Genomic DNA, 7,350 nt, shown 5'->3' with positions numbered 1-7,350 from the left:
AATTTAGGTCAAAATATAACAGTAATGCCAGCTTGCTATGTGAAAATCTCTATAAAATACTTCAGCGGACCTAAAAGATCAGTGATTTATAAGTAGATAAGAAGATTAAAAACCTGTTTTCATTCCATTTGACCTTCAGAATACTGTAAATTATTTTTGCCATAGCAAATTAACCCAGACTGTTAATTTTATGGGTATTTTTTATCTACCCCACCCAGGGTGCTCATGTAACCTATGTGCTCCTTTGGGTCTCATCTAAAGTAACTTTAAGGACACAAGCATTTTTTTATGGAGCACAGTGGGCTTTGAAAGCAGTGTCCTTCTGGTCCAGTGATTAAATTTTACATATTCCTAAAGACTGGAAATGGGACAATGTCAAATGCACCTTTGAGATGGCACTGAGGATAAAACCCTTCTTTCATTACAGGCTTGGCGTGCTGTTATTCCTACCACTGCGCAAAGACGGCTGTTCATAGTGAGGGATACCATCTCGACACTCAAAGCTGCTTGCAGATGCCAGTGTAGTGAGATGATAGGAAAATAAGTGGAACTTGCGTAGGGTGGTAGAAGCACATCTGTTTCCTTTGTAGCTTATAGAGCAGGACAGCTTATTTGTGTAAAGGAGTACAGGATTCCAACCTGGCTCCAAATATCACCTGGAGAGGGGTATCTAGATAGGGGTGTCTAGAAACAGATAGATTGCTATGATAGTCTCTTAGGAAAAAAAAGTGTTCTTGGGGATAGAGTTGCTAAATTACAAGCATTTCAAACCGTGGTTATACAGACAGCCTGCAGAATAGGTATATGGAACAGTCCCACAGAGTTCTTAAGCAATCAAATAGCTTCAACAACTGTCTGTCAGTCCAGATTTTCTAAACTATTATTTCCTTACAGATCCCTGTAACTTGTCTTTCCATTAACTTAATTAGAAAATGCACCTAGGAACCAATGTGGTCATTGTGTATGTTCAAGACAAATTACTGTCTCATTAAGTACTTTTTTTCTGGCATTTTATCTGTCTTCTAAATGAAAAGTTTCATTCTGGTGGAAAGCTGATGATTAAACCGTAAAGCCAGCCTGGCAAAGAGACCTGTGGCTGAACTTGTACTCTTCCTTTTTACAATGACTGCCATAGGCCAGTTATGCAGAGCAGAACAGCTTTAGATTTGTTCTAACTCTCCTTACCCATAAAGACTCCCAAGCTAGCTATTGGTCCCAAGAGAGCAGCAGAGGTAAGGCTTTTCTAGTTGTGATCTCTCTGGGTCAAACACCACATGCTGAAAAAGCACAAAAGGCACCGTATCTGGCACATGAGATTTTTCAATATTTAAATGCCTGTGGGAAGCTTTCTGCCCAGTGAGTTATTACATGTCTCTGGTATCATAAGAGCTTAAAATAGTGAATTACTGGAATGTATATTTAGAGTCAGGATATTGGCCAAGATTCTTGGGAAGCATTCTGAGGCCAGGCAGATCATAATTGAGTTACTTTAGGATTTAGTATGATTTTCCTTTACTTTGCTACTTCTCTACAGGGGAGTCTTAAGGTTAGATGGAAAGCGAATGTGTTCAGGGGAAGGAGGAGGAACTGAGGTACCTCTCAATCAAATATTGTAAGCGTGTATGTAGAAAATAACTTGGGCCTTTGATTAAGGATGAAATAATGTGTGCTCTGTATCCTAGAGCCACCTGCACGGATTTGGAGCCCCCACATTACACCTGGTAGATCCTGAGGAGGTGACTGTGACAGCTGATGTGAAGCTTTGGGATCTGTCCATTTAGCAGTGGACTTCACAAAAAAAAGAGTGTTGTATTACTGCACCAGAAATACTAGCATGAAAAATGGTGTCATTTTCAGCTGAGTGAGAATATTTGACTTCACAGCTGAGGTCAGTGAGCTGTGAGAAGTGGCTGTACCTTGTGCAGGAAGGGAAGGATGTGAGTCTGCAGGCAGGAGGGAAGAACAGCTCCTACCCTCGGACCAGCCTGCCTCCCAAACACAAGAGCTGTGCTGGCATGGTGACCGTGCTGCGCTCCTTTTGTTTAGTTAGCCTTCCTGGGGGCGGGTTGGGGGTGTCTGCTCCACCGAGCAGCGTAGATGTGCTGACAAATGGCCAAACACATGGGTGTCACGCTCAGAGATGAGCGACTTGAAGACTGTATTAACATCAGTAGGTGGTGTAAAACATATGCAGACAAGGACACAAGGGATAGAAACTGCTACATTTAAATAAATCTGTGTCAATCTGCCTCAAATTAAGTCTTGTGCTTTGCAATTAATACAGTTTGCTTCTAAGCTCAGAAGACACTACTGAAATCACAGAATCATAGAATCACAGAATGGTTTGGGTTGGAAGGGACCTTAAAGATCATCTAGTTCCACCCCCCCTGCCATGGGCAGGGACACCTTCCACTAGACCAGGTTGTTCAAAGCCACATCCAGCCTGGCCTTGAACACTTCCAGGGATGGGGCATCCACAGCTTCTCTGGGCTCAGGGTCCCAGTGCCTCACCACCCTCTCTGTGAAGAATTTCTTCCTGATATCTAATCTAAACCTCCCTGTTTTCAATTTGTACCCGTCACCCCTTGTCCTGTCACTACAGGCTCTTGTAAAAAGTCCTCTCCCAGTACCCTTGTAGGCCCCTTCAGATACTGGAAAGCTGCAATGAGGGCTCCCTGGAGCCTCCTCTTCTCCAGGCTGAACAAGCCCAGTTCTCGCATCCTTTCGTCACAGGAGAGGTGCTCCAGCCCTCTGATCATCTTCGTGGCCCTCCTCTGGACTCGCTCCAAGTGGTCAATATCCTTCTGATATTGAGGGCTCCACAGTTGGACGCAGCACTCCAGGTGGGGTCTCACCTGGTATGGTAGATGCTTACATAGCCTTACCTCTTGTAAAGAGGCATCTCCGAGACGGAGTACCTGAGTTTGTTTCATGTCTTTTATGCACTGGACAACCACAGAGGGTGCAGTTATGGTCAAGAGAGACAGGAGATAGTGTGAAATGAGCTAGGCTAGCTGACACGAGTGGGGCAGGTGGAATCTGTTCCCCCGCATAACGTTTGTATTTGTAGTGTGTTTGCGTCCTCGACGCAGATGCAGTATTGTGGGAATCTACAGCATCTCTGAGGAGGTGTCCTCACCACATTCCTCTTAACGCAGTCTCCCCTGTTTCTAGTGGAAGGTGAACTGCAGAGCATTTGGCAAATGTCACGAATTCATAGAGGCCTCTGACTTTCTGGGGAATGTTGAGGCACGGTTTGTGTTGGATATAAGTTCTGCTCTCCAGGCAACTCTATCATGATCAGCAGCTACATGGCCTACTTTTTCTCTCAGCATTTCAGAATCCCTGTTTTTCCCCTCTGATGTACCATCTGTGACAGACTGTTGGTAGGATTTAAGGTCCTGACTTCTGGACAGCCTGCAGGACCACCGCCAAGTAGCTTTCACATTCACAGGCTGCAGCAGCAGTCTGCTTTGTGGTGTGTTTTAAAGACATCTGGAAGATCATGTCAGCCTACAGGGCTCAACCTGTACAAACTCAGGGTCTTTCTTTCTTACCAGTTTCAGAAAAGAAAATTGCTTTTTCCAAACCAGTGGCTCTGTATGCATTTCAGATCTATGCTGATGAGTGGCTTAGAATTAGCAGTTTAAACCTCGCCCGAGCTTCCTGCCTGGACCATTCTGGAGCTGCCCCTGAGATCTCCAAACTGATGCCTTACACCTCCTAAGCACTTTGAGTCACCTGCTTAACTCTCACAGCGCAGATCTCCACCTTGCCACGGGCACTGCCACCAAAGGGGTCACTAGGGGAATTCAAAGATTTAGAGATTTCAGATTACCAAGGGTTAAAGGCTTAACAGTGGAATTATAAAACACATTTAGATTTTGTTCCTTATGTCTATCCTCTACTTCAGGCACACTGGAGTAGTCTCCGTTGCCTGACGTGGATGGAGTTGTGTGGAGATCCTGATGGTCTGGCTTGCAGTGCTGTTGTTTCTTTGCTAGGCATCTGGCCCTTCCCCCAAAATGAATGCTCTGATCTGGGAAGGAAATTAGATTGTTGCAATAAGGGTCATGCCCAGAAGCACCGAACCAGGAGGAAGATTGCAATTTGAAACCAAGTTCACAATGAAATATATCACTGCATCCTGCAAGTACTGCAAAAAATGTAACCTTCTTAGCTTTATGTCTGCCCTTCATATTCCTTAGACCTTTCACAGCGGTTTAAAATCCAGGCATTTACAACCAGACTTCATTTAGCTTGGTGCATAAATTGCACCTGCAGCTAATTGAGGGGTCACAACCTTGCATCTTGACAGCCAAAGTGTAAGAAATCGTGCAGGCAGGCACCCAAGTGGTACAGCTAAATAAGCAGTCAGCTGAATACAATCACCTTAATGTTCACTGACTGAACCACATCAGCCTCTTCCTCATCATTCGGGATTTGTGTGCACTTGAGCAAGAATTCATCGTTTCCAGGTGACAGTCTACTTCAGGTTGATTTTTAAAAGCATCTGTCTTGTAAGTGTGAGGCATGAGGCCAAAAGCTGGATGACTTTAATAATTCAAGAAGAATAATATTCCCTTAGTGATGCCTCTCTGGGGGAATGTATGGTTACTCGGGCTGAGGCTTTTGAAGTCTTAATTGGCAAGAGATTCATCCCAGCCCTTCTGTAGCTACAAGAATGCAAAGGGAAAAAAGTGTAGTCCCGAGCTGAGATTTCGGTGTGCAATGATGTGATTCCATCTCGAGCAGATTTTTGTTATTGGATAGTGCTGAGAGAACATTGGCTCTGATCTGAGATAAGCTGTTGCAAAATGTGGCAGATGATAGACTTGTCACGTTTGTGAAATGATGGTGGCTGTAATGGATTTCAGATCTGAATAGCTTAGTGTTTTCAGTGCTGCCTGGTTGGGTCTTTTCTGAGGGATATTGTTGTAATTTTAGATCTGTTCAAAGAGCAGGACAGACTCAAGGTTTTACTTGAACTGACCCTGATTTAGCAGCATAAGCAACTCTTGGTGGTTTTCTGGTTTTTTTTTTCTTTTTTCCAAGGGGGAGAAGAAGTGGGTTTTGTCACTTGGTTTTAGTAGTTCCTTTTGTCTGTGAAAAAAAAAGAGTTGGTGTGAGTGCATGCCGGCTGCTGTTCAGCCTCGCAGCCTCCAGGTTTCTGCATGGTGCCAGCAGTGCCCTGTGGACCCGGGAAGCATCCTGCAAGGAGCCTTAGTGATTCCCATTTGTGCAGATGTCCTGCAGGAGTCATCTCAAAGGACCACAGGGTGCTCTTCCAGCCTGCTGAGCCAAAAGGCCTAGAGAAAGCATACAGAAGGTATCAAAATATATGTGGTATGCATGTCAGCTTGGGTTTTGAAAAGTTAAGGAAACACATGTCCTTTATTAGCTTTTTTTTTTACCCCAAACCTTTTAGGAAGGAAGGAACTTCTTTTCCTTGCAGTGAGCACAGATGAGTGATGTGCAGATGTGTTCCTCTGACATCCCACCTTCCCAGGACATCTGTCACATGTCAAATGCTGTGCTCATAATTTGCTGAAGTGATGTAAGGAATGGATATTGAGACCAGTGACTGGTACAAGGAGAGAGGCTGCTACAAGAGAGCAGGAACCCAAGCCAACGCTCGCACTCTGGTAGGACAGCCACTTCTGGCACTTTAGGAACAACCTTGTCACAGAGTCCCACTCTTTCTCCATAGTCCGCAGAGGGAGCCAGATGTGGCTGGGCAACCTGCCCGCCCCAACAGCTCAGGTGCTGAAAGATGGGTGATGTGAAATATCCTCCTTGTGCTGGTGACCACTGTGAGTGGTCTAGCTGGATTGACTTTGCCCATCAGAGCCAGGGTTCTTCTCTGGGTGGGGTGCCATTTCTCCCTATTACTATCCTCACTGAGAACTCTGTTAACAAGGATATGAGAGCCAGAGCTGCCCCTTGGCAGTCAGTGGCAAAATACTAAGTACAATGAAGAAGGGGTCAAGTTCAGGGATACCGTTGGAAAGGGAATACTTAGTTCACAGGGCTTAAGTGAGATTCTGATGCAGGCTGACAACATCCTTATGGGTTTTCCTTCAGCATTTAAACATACACTTGTTTTAAGCCACATTTTATGGAAAATTATAACTAATAAATTATAACTAATAATTGATTGCAGTGTTTTACATTGCAGCTTTAAAAAACCTCAAAGCTTCTAAAGGAATACCACTGTAACTCCTAAAGGAATGCAGTTGTAACGCTTTCACAGCTCTTTTCTGCATCCTTTATATGCATCGTATTGGGCTGCCTTTCCTCTCTGAAGGAACACATATTTTGCATCCTTCTCTGATCTAATTACCTTGCATACAAAATAAACTACTTGAGTCAGCCACTCGGAATTAGAAAATGTGAGAATTAAGGCAACCATGAAGCCTTCATGCAGACTACAGTGACTATAGATGACAGCCTTTAATTATGTGACCACATACTTTTTTCCCCTTCTACAGTTCCTGAGGGAGTGAGTAAAATTGTCAGGTAAGCAATTAAGTAATCCAAATGCTAGCATTTTTGTATCACCTTCACAATAAGCAAGAATACTACTCAACAGCAAGGTCACTCAAATGGAAAACCATTTTATGTAGGCCTTAAGCGATGAAACAGGTTTATCTTGTGTGCAATCCCTGAAATTGAGAAGGTATAATTTTATGGTGTTATGCTGCAATTATCACTCTGTTGACTTGCAGAGAATGTAACCTTTTCATCTGCAGAGGAAATCCCATATGCTATGCCTAGTTTTGTGGCATATATTTAGTTGGATTCATAGCACCACCTGATGGCTGAAGGCTTGTTTCTTAGCTTGGGGATGATGTGCATCCCTTGGATTCAATTGCAGTTAGAAATGAACACAGGACGTACACTGATGCCATTTCTGTGTTCTTTGGGGCACAAATAATGCTGACTGCTAATGCATAACAAGTTCCTCTAAAGCTTTGTGTCTCTGCCTTGGGATAGTAACATGAATATATATATATATATACACATATTTTAATTTAGGGTCCTTGAATAAGGTTGCAAAAGAGATTCAGGTTACTCATAACTTCCTCCAGGGAGTTATTTGAAGAGCTGAAAAACCTAGATAGCTATGCAGAAATGTCCTCTGGCAATGTGGTGACCCCCCAGAGGTTTAACCAAGCCTGTAAGCTAATGCTTGTACTAGTGAATGCCTGTGGTGCTGGGGGCGAGGGGGTAAGACAGCTGCCTGTGAGCTCGCAACCTGCTCTGCCTACAGCCCCGGGGAGGGATGGGCTGCAGGGGCACAGTGAGGGAGGTGGCTGAGGGACACTTTGGTGGATGAAAAGCTGAACA

This window comes from Eurypyga helias, unplaced genomic scaffold (genome assembly GCF_000690775.1).
Source record: "Eurypyga helias isolate BGI_N326 unplaced genomic scaffold, ASM69077v1 scaffold22695, whole genome shotgun sequence".
Lineage (NCBI taxonomy): Eukaryota > Metazoa > Chordata > Aves > Eurypygiformes > Eurypygidae > Eurypyga > Eurypyga helias.
The sequence above is the reverse complement of the archived record's forward strand: the minus strand, read 5'-3'. Positions refer to the sequence as shown.